We start from the raw sequence: 21,271 nt of genomic DNA, 5'->3' as shown, positions 1-21,271 counted from the left end.
TGAACTGACCTCGCCTTCTGGATGATAGCGGGGTGAACAGGCAGTGGCTCGGGTGGTAGATGTCCTTGATGATCTTTATGGCCTTCCTGTAACATCGGGTGGTGTAGGTGTTCTGGAGGGCAGGTAGTTTGCCCCCGATGATGCGTTGTGCAGACCTCACTACCCTCTGGAGAGCCTTACGGTTGAGGGCGGAGCAGTTGCCGTACCAGGCGGTGATACATCCCACCAGGATGCTCTCGATTGTGCATCTGTAGAAGTTTGTGAGTGCTTTTGGTGACAAGCCAAATTTCTTCAGCCTCCTGAGGTTGAAGAGGCGCTGCTGCGCCTTCTTCACGATGGTGTCTGTGTGAGTGGACCAATTCAGTTTGTCTGTGATGTGTATGCCGAGGAACTTAAAACTTGCTACTCTCTCCACTACTGTTCCATCGATGTGGATAGGGGGGTGTTCCCTCTGCTGTTTCCTGAAGTCCACAATCATCTCCTTAGTTTTGTTGACGTTGAGTGTGAGGTTATTTTCCTGACACCACACTCCGAGGGCCCTCACCTCCTCCCTGTAGGCCGTCTCGTCGTTGTTGGTAATCAAGCCTACCACTGTTGTGTCGTCCGCAAACTTGATGATTGAGTTGGAGGCGTGCGTGGCCACGCAGTCGTGGGTGAACAGGGAGTACAGGAGAGGGCTCAGAACGCACCCTTGTGGGGCCCCAGTGTTGAGGATCAGCGGGGAGGAGATGTTGTTACCTACCCTCACCACCTGGGGCGGCCCGTCAGGAAGTCCAGTACCCAGTTGCACAGGGCGGGGTCGAGACCCAGGGTCTCGAGCTTGATGACGAGCTTGGAGGGTACTATGGTGTTGAATGCCGAGCTGTAGTCGATGAACAGCATTCTCACATAGGTATTCCTCTTGTCCAGATGGGTTAGGGCAGTGTGCAGTGTGGTTGAGATTGCATCGTCTGTGGACCTATTTGAGCGGTAAGCAAATTGGAGTGGGTCTAGGGTGTCAGGTAGGGTGGAGGTGATATGGTCCTTGACTAGTCTCTCAAAGCACTTCATGATGACGGAAGTGAGTGCTACGGGGCGGTAGTCGTTTAGCTCAGTTACCTTAGCTTTCTTGGGAACAGGAACGATGGTGGCCCTCTTGAAGCATGTGGGAACAGCAGACTGGTATAGGGATTGATTGAATATGTCCGTAAACACACCAGCCAGCTGGTCTGCGCATGCTCTGAGGGCGCGGCTGGGGATGCCGTCTGGGCCTGCAGCCTTGCGAGGGTTAACACGTTTAAATGTTTTACTCACCTCGGCTGCAGTGAAGGAGAGACCGCATTTTTCCGTTGCAGGCAGTGTCAGTGGCACTGTATTGTCCTCAAAGCGGGCAAAAAAGTTATTTAGTCTGCCTGGGAGCAAGACATCCTGGTCCGTGACTGGGCTGGATTTCTTCATGTAGTCCGTGATTGACTGTAGACCCTGCCACATGCCTCTTGTGTCTGAGCCGTTGAATTGGGATTCTACTTTGTCTCTGTACTGACGCTTAGCTTGTTTGATAGCCTTACGGAGGGAATAGCTGCATTGTTTGTATTCAGTCATGTTACCAGACACCTTGCCCTGATTGAAAGCAGTGGTTCGCGCTTTCAGTTTCACACGAATGCTGCCATCAATCCAAGGTTTCTGGTTAGGGAATGTTTTAATCGTTGCTATGGGAACGACATCTTCAACGCACGTTCTAATGAACTCGCACACCGAATCAGCTCATTGAGTATTATTATTGTTCCTATTATTATCTTTCTGCGTCATCATTTATTTTTATATGTGTCTACACTGTATGTGGTAACACCTTCCATCCTAATAAAGCCATTGGGAATTTGAGAGAGGGAGAGGGAGAGGGAGAGAGAGATGAACAGATGAAAGAAAGCACGATGAGCGATGAGCTCCTGAATCTTTCAGCATAAAAAATGGGATGGATTTAGGGGTTGGATAAACTTTGTTACAGAATACTACCCTCCACAACATAACGTTCACTCCAAATGTTGGTAAAAATTAGCTGGAAGGATTCTGGAAGGATTTTTACTACCAAGGATTTTTACTGCCAAGGACTATCCAGCAAACTGTCTGAGAAGCAATACAGAAACCCTAAAATATCATCCAACCTGGAACTGAGTAAGTAATGTTCAGTCTGAAACTACTTTGAAAGCCTAGATGGAAAAGAACATCACATTAATCTCTAGATATTTAACCTTATAAAGACTGAATGCTAAAGATTAAAAGATATAAAGACTGAAGTTAAAAGATTAAAATGCTACCAAGCTTGTTACGAAAGAACAGACCCGGTTGCAACATTAATTAGCACTGAAGTGTGAAGTGAGAGGTGTGAAGCCACTGAGCCCAACAATGGCAGCAGAGTTCCTCCCCCACCCAAATGTACAGACCTCTTTGGCCCCCTGCTCCATGGCTTTCCCCTGTGCAGAGGTCACCAAAGTCCAGTACCCCTTTGATAGTAAAAATGGCAAGGCACGGAAAGAGTACAAAGGGAAGCTCCACATGGACAATCCAGAGACACCTTTTGCTGACTGCTGCAAAAATGGGAACGCAAGCAACTTAACCTCTTGAATCTCCCCATCCCGGATCCGGGATCGTGACTAAAGCCTCAGGCTCATTAGCATAACGCAACGTTAACGATTTCTGAAAATTGCAAATAAAATGAAAATAATGCGCCTGCTCTCAAGCTTGGCCTTTTCTTAACAACACTGTCATCTCAGATTTTCAAAATATGCTTTTCAACCATAGCAATGGACTAATTTGTGTAAGAGTATGCTAAGCTAGCTTAGCATTTTGAGTAGCATTTAGCACGCAACATTTTCACAAAAACCAGATAACCAAATAAATAAAATCATTTACCTTTGAAGAGCTTCGGATGTTTTCAATGAGGAGACTCTCAGTTACATACCAAAAGCGCAGTTTTTCCTGAAAGCGTCTGTGTGTAGGAGAAATCGCTCCGTTTTGTACATCGCATTTGGCTACCGAAACGAACCGAAAATTCAGTCACCTACAACGTCAAACTTTTTCCGAATTAACTCCATAATATCGATCGAAACATGGCAAACGTTGTTTGGAATCACTCCTCAAGGTGTTTTTTCACATATCTCTTCATTGATATATCGTTCGTGGAAGCCTGTATTCTTCTCTAAATTCCATGGAAAAATACTTGCAATCGTTAACGTTGCGTTATGCTAATGAGCCTGAGGCTTTAGTCACGATCCCGGATCCGGGATGGGGAGATTCAAGAGGTTAATCTTTCACACAGGCCATCCCTGGGCATTGGCACACAGCTATAAGAGTGCACTGCACCTCTTTTAAGAGAGAGGGTATTGGAGGAGGGTGGACAATGAGAATACTGGAAAACGAGGACCCTGAGACCAAGACACTCTCTCTCAACCTGTACAAGAATGGAACAGTGGTATTTCAGGGCAGCTTCCTACATTTCCGACAGGACTTCAAAAGAATCAAAAAGGGAGCACAGAGAAGCTTTCTCTTGGTGACGACTCCCCACCCCGAACGAGTCTGATCACACCTCTTCAAACTGTCCTGCAGATGAGGAGAGTCACCCCCCCAGTACTGAACTGACTCAGTTCCCACAACTGCACTGCTCCTCCTTCGTTGAGAGAGATAAATTCACAAAGCTGGAGCGAGACATGGTGGTGCTCAGTGAGCTAGTCCACAACACCCCAACAAGACCCGGGGGCTGAAGGTGGAGATAGACGGTTGTCTGAGAGAGCTGGCTGCACTCCTGTCTGTGGTGAGAGAACTTAACGAGGAGAGAGAGGGACACAGCCCATCTAACAGTACTGCAGGAGGAGGTGAGAAAGCTGAGGTGTGACAATGAACCACTCATGAGAGAGCTGGCCAATCCCCCAGAACAGCCCACTTCAGACCCCGACCACAGGCCCAACACCATAGCAGGACAGACAAGGCAGGATCCAACAACCCAGCAGATTCCCCCTCCTGGCACCGCCCATGTCAGTCCACCGGACAGCTCTCCTGACAACACCCCCACACCCACTGAGGACACACAAAAGACAGAGATTGTGCTCCTAATTGACTCAAATGGGAAAACTTTTTCCAAAACATGAAGTGGCTAAACTCTGGTGTCCGAACACCCGGCACGCCCTAGAGCTGCTGTCAGAGGACCGACTAGGGTCCCCCAGCCACATCATAATACACACAGGCACAAATTACCTGAGGGCACAACAGGAAAGTGTGGCCACAACACTCAATGGAGTGATTGAAAAGGTGTCTTCCACTTTCCCCAATGCACAAGTGGTTATCTCCACCCTGCTACCACGAAAATACTTTCCCCCTGCCACCATACAGCGGGTGAATGCAAGCATTTCCAGGGACTGTGGCTAAAAACCAAACATTTACCAGTCCCACCACTCCCACCCTGGACTTGGTCCACAAGGCAGCAGTTCCTACCTTTACCAGGACCCTGAAGGAAATCACCCTCAACCGCAACCCCAGCACCTCACACAGGAGCATCTGAGAAGGACACCCCGTCCAGACCAGTGAGACACCCTCCCAGACCAGTGAGACACCCTCCCAGAACTGCAAGACACCCTCCCGGAGAACCTGCACCAAGAGGGTCCACAACAAGAGGACCTACACCCAGACCACAGCACCACCAACCCCAACCAGTCGACCCCTCCCCAAACAAACCCTAGCCACACCCTATATAGCCCCCATCTGCTCCCAGCTCAGTCTTATTCCCCTTCTGCCCCCCCATTTCCTGCACCCCTGCAGCAAGGACCTCAGCATGACACCCACACATATGCACAGGCTGTGAACAGAGCAACAGGCCCAACCCCCACGATTACACCCACCAATGCCCCATCCTTCAACCCCAGAGGGATGTACCAGATGCTCAGCATGCTCTGCTCACACCTAATGCTCACATCTAAGCCTAAACCAAACAAATAACAACGCTGGACACTATGGAACACAAAGCTTTTACTATCTCATCCTGGAATGTACAAGGTCTGCCTTTGGACTAAAGAGCAGGAACACAGACATCAACAAAGAAATTGGAAATACATGTACAGCAAACATGGTATAGAGGAGATGGACCCACTGGTTGCCCTCCAGGTTACAAAGAGCTGGTAGTCCCATCCACCAAACTACCAGGTGTGAAACAGGGAAGAGACTCAGGGGGTATGCTAATTTGGTATAGCGCAGACCTAACTCACTCTATAGAAATGGTCAAAACATGAACATTTTACATCTGGCTAGAAATTAATAAGGAAATGACCTCAACAGAGAAAAATGCCTCCTGTGTGCTACGTGTATCCCCCACTAGAATCTCCATACTGTAATGAAGACAGCTTCTTCATCCTAGAGGGGGAGATCAATCATTTCCAGACCCAGGATCTGTACTAGTCTGTGGCGACCAGAACTGGAAAGAGCCTTGACACCAAACAGAGTGACAAATACCTGCCTGGAGGTGACGGCATTTCCTCCCCAACGTGACCCACTAGACAACTACGGCAAAACAACCAAAAAATACGGGTCACAACTCCTGCAGCTTTGTTGCCCGCTGGGTATTTACATAGTCAGTGGTAGGCTTTGAGGTGACTCCTGCGGTAGATACACCTACAGCTCATCTCTTGGCAGTAGTACTGTAGACTACTTTATCGCTGACCTCAACCCAGGGTCTCTCAGAGCGTTCACAGTCAGCAAACTGACACTCCTATCAGATTACAGCAAAATCACAGTCTACTTGACCAGAGCAATATTCAATCATGAGGCATCGAAGCCCAACAAACTGCATACTATTAAGAAATGTGAAAGATGGAAGGAAAGTAGTGTAGAAACCTACCAAAAAACAATTGGTCAACAACAAATTCAATCCCTTTTAGACAACTTCCTGGACAAAATGCTTCACTTCAATAGTGAAGGTGTAAACTTGGCAGTCCAAAGCCTAAATAATATATTCTGTTATTTAGTTTCCCTATCAAATCTAAACATTTCAAGCAGACAACCTAAGAAAATGAACAACAATGACAAATGGTTTGATGAAGAATGCAAAAACCTAAAAGGAATTGAGGATCCTCTCCAACCAAAAACACAGAGACCCAGAAAACCTAAGCATTTAAAAAAATGTACTTCACCTTTATTTAACCAGGTAGGCCAGTTGAGAACAAGTTCAGTCATTTGAGAAATCGAGACTGTTGAGTCTGCCGATAAGAATGCGGTGATTGACAGAGTCGGAAGCCTTGGCCAGGTCAGTGAAGACGCCTGAACAGTACTGCCTTTTATCGACAGTGGTTATGATATCGTTTATGATCTTGAGTGTGGCTGAGGTGCACCCGTGACCAACTCGGAAACCAGATTGCATAGAGGAGAAGGTACGGTGAGATTCGAAATGGTCGTGATCTGTTTGCTAACGTGGCTTTGGAAGATTTTAGAAAGGCAGGGCAGGATGGATATATGTCTATAACAGTTTGGATCTAGAGTGTCTCCCCCTTTGAAGAGGGGGATGACCGCGACAGCTTTCCAATCTTTGTTGATCTCAGATGATACGAAAGAGAGGTTGAACAGGCTAGGAATAGGTGATGTAACAATGTCAGCGGATAATTTTAGAAAGAGAGGGTCCAGATTGTCGAGCCCAGCTTATTTGTAGGGATCCAGATTTTGCAGCACTTTCAGAACATCAGCTGTCTGTATTTGAGAGAAGGAGAAGTGGGTGGGGGGGGGGAGCTTGGGCGAATTGCTGTAGGGGGTGCAGAGCTGTTGGCCAGGTGGAAAGTATGGTCCGCCATAGAAAACATTGAAAAATTGAAGTGATCAATTATCGTAGATTTATCGGTGGTGACAGTGTTTCCTAGCCTCAGTGCAGTGGACAGCTGGGAGGAGGTGCTCTTATTCTCCATGGACTTTACAGTGTCCCAAAACTTTTTGGAATTAGTGCTGCAGGATGCATATTTCTGTTTGAAAAAGCTAGCCTTAGCTTTCCTAACTGACTGTGGATATTAGTTACTGACTTCCCTGAAAGGTTGCACATAACGGGGGCTATTCGATGCTAATGCAGAACGCCACAGGATGTTTTTGTGCTGGTCAAGGGCAGGCAAGTCTGGGGTGAACCAGGGTTTATATCTGTTCTTAGTTCTACATTTTTTGAATTGGGCATGCTTATTTAAGATGGTGAGGAAAACACTTTTATAGAGAAACCAGGCATCCTCTACTGACAAGATGAGGTTAATATCCTTCCAGGATACCCGGACCAACACCTGTGCAGGTGTTGTTACACGTGGTCTGCCACTGCGAGGATGATCAGCTGTCCGTCCAGTCTCCCTTTAGCGCTGTCTTAGGCATCTCACAGTACGAACATTGCAATTTATTGCCCTGGTCACATCTGCAGTCCTCATGCCTCCTTGCAGCATGCCTAAGGCATGTTTACGCAGATGAGCAGGGACCCTTGGCATCTTTCTTTTGGTGTTTTTCAGAGTCAGTAGAAAGGCCTCTTTAGTGTCCTAAGTTTTCATAACTGTGACCTTAATTGCCTACCGTCTGGAAGCTGTTAGTGTCTTAATGACTGTTCCACAGGTGCATGTTCATTAATTGTTTATGGTTCATTGAACAAGCATGTGTTCAAACCCTTTGCAATGAAGATCTGTGAAGTTATTTGGATTTTTACGAATTATCTTTGAAAGACAGGGTCCTGAAAAAGGGACGTTTCTTTTTTTGCTGAGCTTATTCGGTGTGATACAACCGTTTGCAATCACAGCAGTAAGATTTGTGACCTGTTGCCACAAGAAAAGGGCAACGAATGTAGCACAAATACCATTATAAATACAACCTGTGATTATCTGCTTATATATTTTCCCTTTCATACTTCAACTATTTGCACGTTATTACAACACTGTACATAGCCAATAATATAACATTTTAAATGTTGTGTGTAATGTTTACTGTTAATTTTCTATTGTTTATTTCCCTTGTTTATTTCCTGTCTATTTCGCTTGCTTTGTCAATGTAAACATGTTTCCCATGCCAATAAAGCCCTTTGAATTGAATTGAGAGAGATTGTGTTGTGAGGGTTATGAACAATTAAATGTTATGTTTGTAGGGAACACAGAAAGGGGGAAGAGAGATGAGGAGAGAGAGAAGAGAGAGATGAGGAGAGAGAAGAGATAGAGAGAAGAGGAGGGAGAGAAGAGAGAGAGAAGATACAGAGAAGAGATGAGGAGAGAGAGAGATGAGAGAGATGAGGAGAGAGAGATGAGAGAGATTAGGAGAGAGAGATGAGAAGAGATAGAGAGAAGAGGAGGGAGAGAAGAGAGAGAGAAGATACAGAGAAGAGAGATGAGGAGAGAGAATATACAGAGAGGAGAGAGAAGATAGAGAGATGAGAGAGGAGAGATGAGGATAGAGTGTGGGTTAACTGAGTAAGCAAAATCATTTGAGAAGGAAACTAGAGCTGTGGTGGTTATGAAATTTCATCAGCCGGTGATTGACAAGAAAATAACTATCATTTTCACGGTAATTGACGGTAATTAACATAAACACATTTAGCATCTCCTGGCTTCCACACACAGCCTACAAGCTACTGATGCAGGCCTTTGGAACATCTACATAAAAAGTCTAATAAATCCATGTAATATAGCCTACTCCTTCACAATAAACCCATTATTTATTTTAGACAGGTCTAAAGAAACATGATATGAAGAAAATGTAGTCTCTTTCAGATGAACAGAATAGCCTACTCTGAATAGTCCTTATGTTAGGTCCTGATCTGGCTATGCAAAATATCTGTGGGCTACACTAGTTCATTTGAAAAAAAAAAAATATATATATATATATATATCACCTTTATTTAGGTAGGCTAGTTGAAAACAAGTTCTCATTTACAACTGCGACCTGGCCAAAATAAAGCAAAGCAGTGCGACACTAACAACAACACAGAGTTACACATGGAATAAACAAACATACAGGCAATAATACAATGAAGAAAGTCTATATACAGTGTGTGCAAATGAGGTAGGACAAGGGGGTAAGGCAATAAATAGGCCATAGTGGTGAAATAATTACAAAATAGCTATTAAACACGGGAGTGGTAGATGTGCAGAAGATGAGTGTGCAAGTAGAGATACTGGGGTGCAAAGGAGCAAAATAAATAACATTATGGGGATGAGGTAGTTGGATGGGCTATATTACAGATGGGCTACGTAGAGGTGCAGTGATCTGTGAGCTGCTCTGACAGCTGGTGCTTAAAGGTAGTGAGGGAGATAAGAGTCTCCAGCTTCAGTGATTTTTGCAGTTCGTTCCAGTCATTGGCAGCAGAGAACTGGAAGGAATGGCGGCTGAAGGAGGAATTGGCTTTGGGGGTGACCAGTGAGATATACCTGCTGGAGCGCGTGCTACAGGTGGGTGCTGCTATAGTGACCAGTGAGCTGAGATAAGGCAGGGCTTTACCTAGCAAAGACTTATAGATGACCTGGAGCCAGTGGGGTTGGCGACGAATATGAAATGAGGGCCAGCCAACGAGAGCATACAGGTCGCAGTGGTGGGTATTAAATGGGGCTTTGGTGACAAAATGGATGGCACTGTGATAGACTGCATCCAATTTGATGAGTAGAGTGTTGGAGGCTATTTTGTAAATGAAATCGCCAAAGTCAAGGATTGGTAGGATAGTCAGTTTTACTAGGGTATGTTTGGCAGCATTTGTATTATTTTTTATTTAACCTTTATTTAACCAGGTAGGCCAGTTGAGAACAAGTTCTCATTTACAACTGCGACCTGACCAAGTCAAAGCAAAGCAGCGCGACAAACAACAACACAGAGTTACACATGGAATAAACAAGAGTACAGTCAATAACACAATAGGAAAAAAATAAAGTATATTTACAGTGTGTGCAAATGGCGTGAGGAGGTAAGGCAATAAATAGGCCATAGTAGCAAGTAATTACAATTTAGCAGATGAACACTGGAGTGATAGATGTGCAGATGATGATGTGCGAGTAGAAAATACTGGTGTGCAAAAGAGCAGAAAAGTAAATAAAAACAATATGGGGATGAGGTAGGTAGATTGGGTGGGCTATTTACAGATGGACTATGTACAGCTGCAGCAATCGGTTTGGCTGCTCGGATAGCTGATGTTTAAAGTTAGTGGGGGAAATATAAGTCTCCAGCTCCAGCGATTTTTGCAATTCATTCCAGTCATTGACAGCAGAGAACTGGAAGGAAAGGCGGCCAAAGGAGCTGTTGGCTTTAGGGGATGACCAGTGAGATATACTTGCTGGAGTGTGTGCTACGGATGGGTGTTATTATTGTGACCAGTGAGCTGAGATAAGGCGGAGATTTACCTAGCAAATACTTATAGATGACCTGGAGCCGGTGGGTCTGGCAACGAATAAGTAGCGAGGGCCAGCCTATTAAAGCATACAGGTCGCAGTGGTGGGTGGTATATGAGGCTTTGGTGACAAAACAGATGGCACTGGGATAGACTGCATCCAGTTCGCTGAGTAGAGTGTTGGAAGCTATTTTGGAAATGACATCACAGAAGTCGAGGATCGGTAAAGATATTCAGTTTTACGAGTGTATGTTTGGCGACGTGAGTAAGGGATGCTTTGTTGCGAAATAGGAAAGTGATTCTACATTTAATTTTGGATTGCAGATGTTTAATATGAGTCTGGAAGAAGAGTTTACAGTCTAGCCAGACACCTAGGTATTTGTAATTGTCCACACATTCTAAGTCAGAACCGTCCAGAGTCGTGATGCTGGACGGGCGGGCATGTGTGTGCAGCGATATGTTGAAGAACATGCATTTTGTTTTACTTGCATTTAAGAGCAGTTGGAGGCCATGGAAGGAGAGATGTATGGCATTGAAGCTCGTCTGGAGGTTAGTTAACACAGTGTCCAAAGAGGGGCCAGAAGTATACAGAATGGTGTTGTTTGCTTAAAGGTGGATCAGAGAATCACTAGCAGCAAGAGTGACATCATTGATGTATACAGAGAAGAGAGTTGGCCCGAGGATTGAACCCTGTGGAACTCCCATAGAGACTGCCAGAGGTCTGGACAACAGGCCCTCCTATTTGAAACATTGAACTCTGTCTGAGAAGTAGTTGGTGAACCAGGCGAGGCAGTCATTTGAGAAACCAAGGCTGTTGAGTCTGCCGATAAGAATGTGGTGATTGACAGAGTCGAAAGTCGATGAATAAAGCTGTACAGTATTTTCTCTTATCGAAGGCAGTTATGATATCGTTTAGGACCTTGAGTGTGGCTGAGGTGCACCCATGACCAGCTCGGAAACCAGATTGCATAGCGGAGAAGGTACGGTGGGATTCAAATTGGTCAGTGATCTGTTTGTTAACTTGGCTTTCAAAGACCTTAGAAAGGCAGGGTAGGAGAGATATAGGTCTGTAGCAGTTTGGGTCTAGAGTGTCTCCCCTTTTGAAGAGGGGGATGACTGGGGGAGGGGGATGACCAGCTTTCCAATCTCTGGTGATCTCAGATGATACGAAAGAGAGGTTGAACAGGCTAGTAATAGGGGTTACAACAATTTCGGGGGAATCATTTTTAGAAAGACAGGGTCCAGATTGTCTAGACCGGCTGACTTTGTAGGGATCCAGATTTTGCAGCTCTTTCAGAACATCTGGATTTGGGTGAAGGATAAATGTGGGAGGCATGGGAAAGTTTCTGTGGGGGGTGCAGGGCTGTTGATCGGGGTAGGGGTAGCCAGGTGGAAAGCATGGCCAGCCATAGAAAAATGCTTATTGAAATTCTCAATTATCGTCGATTTATCGGGGGTGACTGTGTTTCCTAGCCTCAGTGCAGTGGGCAGCTGGGAGGAGGTGCTCTTACAGGACTTTACTGTGTCCCAGAACTTTTTGGATTTTGTGCTACAGGATGCAAATTTCTCACAGGCTACAAGGGAAGACAGACACATTCAGGGTCGCAACTACGTGTGTCCTTATCCAATTCAGAGGTGCATATTGAAAATTTTTGGAAGAACTGTCCACATTTCCTTTGTCAGCCAACACCAGCAGGCCTAACGAATAGCAAAAGCACTAGCCTATGTCAATCTACTATCCCCCATAGTACAAAAGTTTGCCTATTTTACTTTTGTGCGAGAAATAAATATTCCAAACATAGTCTGGGACAGTTGTGGAATGCGATAGATGTCAGAGTCCTGTGTATAGGTGCCAGGGAAGTCAGGCGCAGGAGAAACAAACTGAGTGTAATGGAGTATGTAATAACAAATAAACTAAACATACTCCAAACACTAAATGTAACAATAAATAAAGTGGGTACGAGGACCCGTCGTGCACCAATACAAAAAAACACAACACTGAATAACAAACAATCTCTGACAAAGACATGAGGGGAAACAGAGGTTTAAATACACAACAGGTAATGAATGGGATTGAAACCAGGTGTGTAGGAAGACAAGACAAAACCAATGGAAAATGAAAAATGGATCAATGATGGCTAGAAGACCAGTGACGTGGACCGCCGAGCACCGCCCAAACAAGGAGAGGCTTTGACTTCGGTAGAAGTTGTGACAATAGATCTCAAATGAATACAACCACTAGCATCAAAAAAACTGTTTTATGCAATTTGGCTGACGCAACAGATCAGAATGTATAGCTTTACAATGTTGATAAACTATTAGGCTATTTCTTCACATTATAAGTGCAGCAATGCGCACACGGCAGTAGAATATAAGCGTGAATGTTTGATTAGATTTTCGATGACATTTCCATTGATGTCAGAGTGATTAGAGGGACAATAGAATGTTGAGTACCAGGCAGTTAGTGAGTTTGGTAGGTAGCTAATGACCATCAGCAGCATCAGAGTTTGAAACTTACTACCGTGACTAAATATGCCAGTTAGGCTCTACACCTTGTAAAACTGATTAATGTGCTTCATTTTAAGCGGTTATTTGGCCACTTTAGTACAAACATACAAACATTATCAAAACATGTATACCTATGAGCTAAGACAGGAGGTGTGCAACTATGATAAAAAAGTTGCAAAAAAATGCATAGTTCTTATGCTGGGCATCATTCACAAGTGATAATATAGAATTCAAAGATGGAGGGATTGTGATGTCAGTATTCATGATTTAGATCTTGTCTTTACATATACTAAAAAATATAGTGGGGATTTGATTTGATTTAGAATGGACCGTTATCATGCATTGTGATATAAGAGTGAAAGATGGAGGGATTGTGATGTAGTAGTGAGAGAGAGGAATGTGATATAGGAGTTCTCCTGTGGTTAATTTTCATATAGCCAGGTAGAGAGGGAGAGTGAATGTGATAGAGAGGAGAGAGGGGGGGAGAGTGAAAGATATAGGAGTGAGAGAGGGGGTAGTGAATGATAGGAGTGAAAGATGGAAGGGATAGTGAATGAGTAGTGAGAGAGGAGAGGGATAATATAAGAGTGAGAGTGACAAGGGGATTGCGATATAGGAGTGAGAGAGGGGGATTGTGATATAGGAGTGAGAGAGGGGGATTGCGATAGGGACTGAGAGAGGGGAGATAAGGAGATATAGGATAGTGAAAGAGGGACAGTGATATAGGAGTGAGAGGGGGATTGTGATAGAGGAGAGAGGAGTAGTGGATGATATAGGAGTGAGAGCGAGGGAGAGTGAATAGGAGTGAAAGATGGAGGGATTGTGATGTAATAGCGAGATTATATAGGAGAGGGAGGGGATTGCGATAGTGAAAGACTGAGAGTGGAGGGGATTGTGATATAGGAGTGAGACAAGGAGATTGGGATATAGGAGTGAAGAGGGGGATTGAATAGGAGGAGAGGGGAGGAGAGGAATAGTGAAAGAGTAGAGAGTGGAGAGAGGGAGATAGGAGTGAGAGGGGGGATTGTGATATACTGTAGGAGTGAGAGGGGGTTGTGATATAGAAATGAGAGAGGGGTGATTGTGATATAGGAGGGAAAGAGGGGGGATTGTGATGTAGGAGTGAGAGGGGGATTGTGATATAGGAGTGAGGGGGGGATTGTGATGGAATAATATATATAGATACTGGGAGAGAGAAAGGAAAAGGAATGAGAGATTGAAGGAGAGAGGGAGAGTGAAAGAGGAGAGAGAAGGAGAGAGGGAGAGTGAAAGAGCAGAGAGAGGAGAGAGGGATAGTGAATGAGTAGAGAGAGAAGGAGATAGGGATAGTGAATGAGGAGAGAGAGAAGGAGAGAGGGATAATATAAGAGGAGAGAGACAAGGAGAGAGGGAGAGTGAAAGAGGAGAGATAAGGAATAGTGAAAGAGGAGACAGTGTAGGAGAGAGGGAGAGTGAAAGAGGAGAGAGGATTAGTGAAAGATGATAGAGAGAAAGAGAGAGGGATAGTGAAAGAGGAGACAGACAAGGAGAGAGGGATAGTGAAAGAGGAGAGAGACAAGGAGAGAGGGATTGTGAAAGAGGAGAGTGAAAGAGGAGAGGGAGGAGAGAGGAATAGTGAAAGAGGAGAGAGTGGAGAGAGGGAGAGAAGGAGAGAGGGAGAGTGAAAGAGGAGAGGGTGAAAGAGCAGAGAGAAGGAGAGGGAGAGTGAAAGAGGAGAGAGAAGGAGAGAGGGAGAGTGAAATAGCAGAGAGAGAAGAAGAGAGGGATAGTGAAAGAGGAGAGAGAAAGGAGAGAGGGAGAGTGAAAGAGGAGAGAGACAAGGAGAGAGGGATAGTGAAAGATGACAGAGGGAAAGAGGGAGGGATAGTGAAAGAGGAGAGAGAGAAGGAGAGAGGGAGAGTGAAAGAGGAGAGAGACAAGGAGAGAGGGATAGTGAAAGAGGAGAGGGAGGAGAGAGGAATAGTGAAAGAGGAGAGAGAGGAGAGAAGGAGAGAGGGAGAGTGAAAGAGCAGAGAGAGAGGTGAAAGAGGGAAGAGAAGGAGAGGGAGAGCGAAAGAGAGATAAGGAGAGAGTGAAAGAGGAGAGAGGAGGAGAGAGGGAGAGTGAAAGAGCAGAGAGAAGGAGAGAAGGAGAGTGAAAGAGGAGAGAGAGAAGGAGGTAGGGAGAGTGAAAGAGAAGAGACGGAAGGGGAGAGGGAGAGTGAAAGAGGAGAGAGAAGGAGAGAGGGAGAGTGACTGAGTAGAGAGAGAAGGAGAGAGGGAGAGTGAAAGAGGAGAGAGAAAAGGAGAGAGGGAGAGTGAAAGAGCAGAGATAGTGGGTAGGATGTGGTGCTCCTGAATTAGAATTGACTGGTTGATTAAACAGACTTGAACAGCAAGGCTGCTCACCCAGGTCTGGGAATAGACAGATAAAGGCTTGGCCTCTCTCTCTTTCTCTCTCTCTCTCTCTCTCTCTCTCTCTCTCTCTCTCCTCTCTCCCCCCCTCTCTGTCTCTGTCTCTCTCTCTCTCTCTCTCTCTCTCTAATTGGCCACACCTGATGAGTGCTTGTTTCCTTTGAAATTGGATCTGTTTGAATAGACTAAAAAGAACAGCTTTGTATGTATAAAAGAACATGGCATGCTAGCTCCATCCTGGTGGCACAGGTCCATGGAAAGAGAATAGAAGATTATACATTCAAGTCTCACTGTTGCAGTTTCACAATAAAACATGCATGTGTTTGCATGATTAACGCTTAAGGAAATGAATTTCTATTTGTCCTATCTGTGCTTAGAGTGAAAACAAGTTAACCCAAAATAAGCTAGCAGTGTAATTAAAAGTAAAATTGAAATATTCAGTGTATGTTTTAAGGAAGTTATTCAAAAACCAACAAATAACCTAGAATTTCTGTTTTTAGGGCGTTAATAAAACCTACAAGGAAAACTTTCTCATAACCTTGCAACCTAAAAATGTACATTTTCAATTCCATCTCACTTCCGTTTTACCAGGCCAGAAATGTATGGCTTAGTTCCCAGAACCAATGGGAAACCTTAAGTTCCCACAACTTCCAAGCAGCCAAATCTGTTAGCTGGGATGGTATTCAAGGGAAAGTTTAGAATTGAGAAATGCACCTCAGTTTCCTTCCCACCACACGCGGTTGCTGTCTCTTAGTTTGTATTTGAGTATTTTATGGTGTCGTGTCTTTACTATCTATCATTAAATGAAGACTTTTAGTTTTTATCAAAGATTCTCTGTAATTACTATTACGCGATTAAACAGATTAATCATGTAACTGTAATTAACTAGGAAGTCGGGGCACCAAGGAAAATTTTCCGATTACAAAGTTATAATTTCTTAATATAACTTTTCAGATATTTTATATCTGATCAATTAGTCTTCGAATTAATGAATTATTTACTTTACCTAAGTCTCATTCCAAACGTTGTAAATTGTTGGTTATCTGCACGAACCCAGTCTTCACGATGAGTCATCCATACATCAATTGTCTTAAATAATTTATTTACTAACTAAGTAATTCACAGAAATGCATAAACAAACAAACAAAGTAAAAATGATAACAAGAAATGATAGGGGAATGTGCCCTAGTGGGCTGAACCGGAATGGCGGCTTGTTGTACAAAAGGGAAGTGGGGGTCGACTGATAAGACAACGCACAGTTGATAATTATAACAATAGAAATGCTAATCCTTTGCATGAACGTTCACTCATTCGGGAACGATTGCAATCAATATATATACACTGCTCAAAAAAATAAAGGGAACACTTAAACAACACAATGTCAATGTCAAACTCCAAGTCAATCACACTTCTGTGAAATCAAACTGTCCACTTAGGAAGCAACACTGATTGACAATACATTTCACATGCTGTTGTGCAAGTGGAATAGACAACAGGTGGAAATTATAGGCATTTAGCAAGACACCCCCAATAAAGGAGTGGTTCTGCAGGTGGGGACCACTGACCACTTCTCAGTTCCTATGCTTCCTGGCTGATGTTTTGGTCACTTTTGAATGCTGGCGGTGCTTTCACTCTAGTGGTAGCATGAGATGGAGTCTACAACCCACACAAGTGGCTCAGGTAGTGCAGCTCATCCAGGATGGCACATCAATGCGAGATGTGCCAAGAAGGTTTGCTGTGTCTGTCGGTGTAGTGTCCAGCGCATGGAGGCGCTACCAGGAGACAGGCCAGTACATCAGGAGACATGGAGGAGGCCGTAGGAGGGCAACAACCCAGCAGCAGGACCGCTACCTCCGCCTTTGTGCAAGGAGGAGCAGGAGGAGCACTGCCAGAGCCCTGCAAAATGACCTCCAGCAGGCCACAAATGTGCATGTGTCTGCTCAAACGGTCAGAAACAGACTCCATGAGGGTGGTATGAGGGCCCGACGTCCACAGGTGGGGGTTGTGCTTACAACCAACACCATGCAGGACGTTTTTCATTTGCCAGAGAACACCAAGATTGGCAAATTTGCCACTGGCGCCCTGTGCTCTTCACAGATGAAAGCAGGTTCACACTGAGCACGTGTCAGACGTGACAGTCTGGAGACGCCATGGAGAATGTTTTGCTGCCTGCAACATCCTCCAGCATGACCGGTTTGGCGGTGGGTCAGTCATGGTGTGGGGTGGCATTTCTTTGGGGGGCCGCACAGCCCTCCATGTGCTCGCCAGAGGTAGCCTGACTGCCATTAGGTACCGAGATGAGATCCTCAGACCCCTTGTGAGACCATATGCTGGTGCAGTTGGCCTTGGATTCCTCCTAATGCAAGACAATGCTAGACCTCAGGTGGCTGGAGTGTGTCAGCAGTTCCTGCAAGAGGAAGGCATTGATGCTATGGACTGGCCCGCCCGTTCCCCAGACCTGAATCCAATTAAGCACATCTGGAACATCATGTCTCGCTCCATCCACCAACGCCACGTTGCACCACAGGTCTGGGAGGAGATCCCTCAGGAGACCATCCGCCACCTCATCAGGAGCATGCCCAGGCGTTGTAGGGAGGTCATACCTGCACGTGGCCACACACACACTACTGAGCCTCATTTTGACTTGTTTTAAGGACAATACATCAAAGTTGGATCAGCCTGTAGTGTGGTTTTCCACTTTAATTTTGAGTGTGACTCCAAATCCAGACCTCCATGGGTTGATAAATTTGATTTCCATTGATAATTTTTGTGTGATTTTGTTGTCAGCACATTCAACTATGTAAAGAAAAAAGTATTTAATAAGAATATTTCATTCATTCAGATCTAGGATGTGTTATGTTAGTGTTCCCTTTATTTTTTTGAGCAGTGTATTTACAACAGCAGGACCGCTACTCAGTGTGTCGTCTTGATCGCTGTTGAAAAGTTAGTTTCTGTTGGAGAGTTTCTGTCCTCTCTCTCTCTCTCTCTCTCTCTCTCTCTCTCTCTCTCTCTCTCTCTCTCTCTCTCTCTCTCTGTCGTGGTTAGAGGGGATAGTTCAAAGTGACATTCCTTCATGTTGTTGTAGAATGAATGTATCAGCGGTTGTCGTTCTTCGCGTTCAATGATACCAAATTCCTAGCTGCAGACTAGTAATTAATATCAAAGACTTGTTCTTATTCTGTCGGTATCGATAATCTAGTTTAAGAGTTTAACCACGTGGAATGGTTAAAAGATTCAGCAATGGTCTGCAACCTTTGTCCTCTAGTAGTGGAGAAAAACATGGTCTAGTGAGAATTTCTCAAAGTTGGGGTTTTATTCAGGAGTTGCAGAAAAGGGCCTGTCCCAGGATGCCCGACCATAACTGGGCTCATGGGCGGTCCTCTGATTTAGTTAAACTCAAAAGGGAATTGGAGTTTTCTTCATTAAACAGTCCAAAATCCCATTACACAATTTTACAAACACCATCATCCTCACTCATTCATCTTATACAACAATTAGATGTAAACCTCATATCTGAGGCTATTATATAAACAGCGTTATAGTAATGTGGCCGCACCGTCTCCCATGAGCCTCACCAAAATGTAACAAATGGACCAGTTCGTAGATGGATTCTTCACCAATATTTTATACCTTCTCCAGAACATAAATGTTGTTCAGACCTCAAGTTCTGTGAGGTGGAAGAAATGCCTTTGTTCTCTATGAAAATTCACTCTGTCTCTATACTGTGTGGCCATGAGGCAGGGTCTTCCCTAGGAATTTACAACCTCTCTGACCACAGCAGCCTGGTTGTAGGAGCAGAGAGAGGGGGGTGGTGCTCGCTGTACCCAAAGAGGGCAACGTCATAACAATGGGTTGTGTTTGCTCTAAGCAGTCCTCAACATCTCTGTTAACCATTGTCACCCCTTCTCTCCCCCTCTCACCTCTCTCACTTCCTCTCATCTCTCTCTCCTCCTCACCCCTCTCATATCTCCCCCTCTCATCTCTCTCACCTCTCATCTCTCTCTCCTCCTGTCACCCCACATCCCCCTCTCTCCCCCGTCACCCTCCCCTCACCGTCCTCTCACCCACTGGTCCCTCTCTCATCTCTCTCCTCCTCCCACTTCTCATCCTCCTCTCATCTCTCATTTCCCTCATGGGAAGAAAATAATTTTCCGCAGGGATTGAAGTCAGATGGGTTTCTTCCTGCTCGGAAGCAGAGTGAGAGAGCCAAGGCCACCTTTTTATTTTTTAAATAAGATGTAAAACTCCACCCAACGCCACAAAACTGACAAATATCAAGAAAATGATTGCCATGCCGTCTCTCTCAATTTCAGAAAGCGAGCGAGAGAAATAGACAAAGAGAAAGAGAGTGGGGGATGGCGATAGAGATAAGAGAGAGAGAGAGAGAGAACATTCCTTGACAGGTATATGTGGCCTGTGATATCTGTATTTAAATGCACAGTAGAGAGTCATAGACATGACAAACTACTTAATAACCAACAGAAAAACATGCATATACTCTATCTCCCGTTCAAGTATTCTCTTAAACCTCTTCAAAAACATGCCTCCTTTAACTTTGAGTGTATCACTTGTGTAGATTTGAGATGCAAACAGATAATATCATATTTATATCTGCATAACGGTGGTGTGTTTCGGGACTAAACCAGGATTCAACCACCGTGTGTTGTGTGTCAGGGAGTGCTCATGTTGACATCACACGGCAGACGTAGCTCAAACACAACCCATTAGTGAGATAATTGAGGCCTGGCCACTAGCTTGTCTTGTTATCAGAGGTACTCTAATGAGTTATCTAAGGGGTTCAGCTGTACAGAGGCCTTTTGGCTTTGAAGTTGTTTTTAGGTTGTTTGGTTGTTATTCCTGGGAGTGAGGATGAGCTTCTCCACACCATCCTTCTTTGATCAGGTTGTAGTCACAACAGTTTGCTGTTGTTTTGTTGTTTGGTGGGTTTCTTTTTCAATTCTGTTACTCTCCTCTCCTCTCCTCTCCGGAGAATAGCTGAGTAAGCCCCCCCCACCCCACACCCACAGTCCTCCCTATTTCCCCGTTTCATAGCTCTCTCTCTCTTTCTTCCTCTCCCTCTCCCATTTTCTTTATTCCTCTCTCTCTGTCCCCGGTGGGTGGATTTGTGTCGTAAGCGTAGCGTGAAATGACAAAACGCTAGGAACGCTCAGAGCCAATGTGTGTCTTTGATCTTCGTCACCTTGGACGCCAGCCACCTGTGTCTCGCAGCTATGGCGACAATGTTGCCGTGGAGATGGATGTGAGCGCAGACAGGGCTATACGACTTGCTTGCCCGGAGTTCTGATGAGGCAGGCCCAGAAGGGTCACACTACAGAAACTCTACCCACGTTAAAATCTCCAACTCTTTCCCTATGATTCTTACTCCTCTAAATGCAATATGGGATTTCTGAATGTCTATCATATGGTTTAGATCCTGGAGCGCTTGGGGGTCTTATAACTGTTATAAGCCACATGCACGCGCACACACACACACACACACACACACACACACACACACACACACACACACACACACACACACACACACACACACACACACACACACACACACACACTTTCTCTTCTCTTTTTTCACCTCCTCACTCCTTCTCTCCTCGCTCCTCTGTTTTATGGTCACTGGTATTGACAGAAATGCTCATGGTGAGGACAGCCATTTGTCGAAGCACTGCGTTGTTAGGTTGTGAGGGTGAGTTTACACTCAGGGGTTTTCCTGTCATTATTTTGCTGTATCTCTGTGTCTGAATGATTGAAAGGTATCTCCTAGTATTGAGTAGACTCTGTTCCTTTCAATCCATATTCTCTGTTGTCTGATTACGGGAGTACATTCTGATCTTACTGGTCTTATTAGAATGTGTATTTGTACCGCTGCTAATGGTAGGTCGTAATTGCCCACACACTGGTTGAATCAACGTTGTTTCCACATCATTCAAATGAAATGACGTTGAACCAATGTGGAATAGACGTTGAATTGACGTGGGTGTCGCCCTGTTATTTAGTGATTAATTTTGTCCCTTCT

General features: G+C 44.9%; 1 protein-coding gene across 1 annotated transcript in view; it reads left to right on the top strand.

Annotated features, from left to right (window-relative positions):
- LOC135545785 (testican-1-like) overlaps positions 1 to 21,271 on the top strand; it is a 397,903-nt gene that overhangs the window by 289,481 nt on the left and 87,151 nt on the right. The gene's annotated exons all lie outside the window — the stretch shown is intronic.

The sequence above is a fragment of the Oncorhynchus masou genome, chromosome 9, assembly GCF_036934945.1.
Source record: "Oncorhynchus masou masou isolate Uvic2021 chromosome 9, UVic_Omas_1.1, whole genome shotgun sequence".
Lineage (NCBI taxonomy): Eukaryota > Metazoa > Chordata > Actinopteri > Salmoniformes > Salmonidae > Oncorhynchus > Oncorhynchus masou.
Note: the sequence above shows the minus strand (reverse complement) of the source record. Positions and strands in the feature narration are given on the sequence as shown.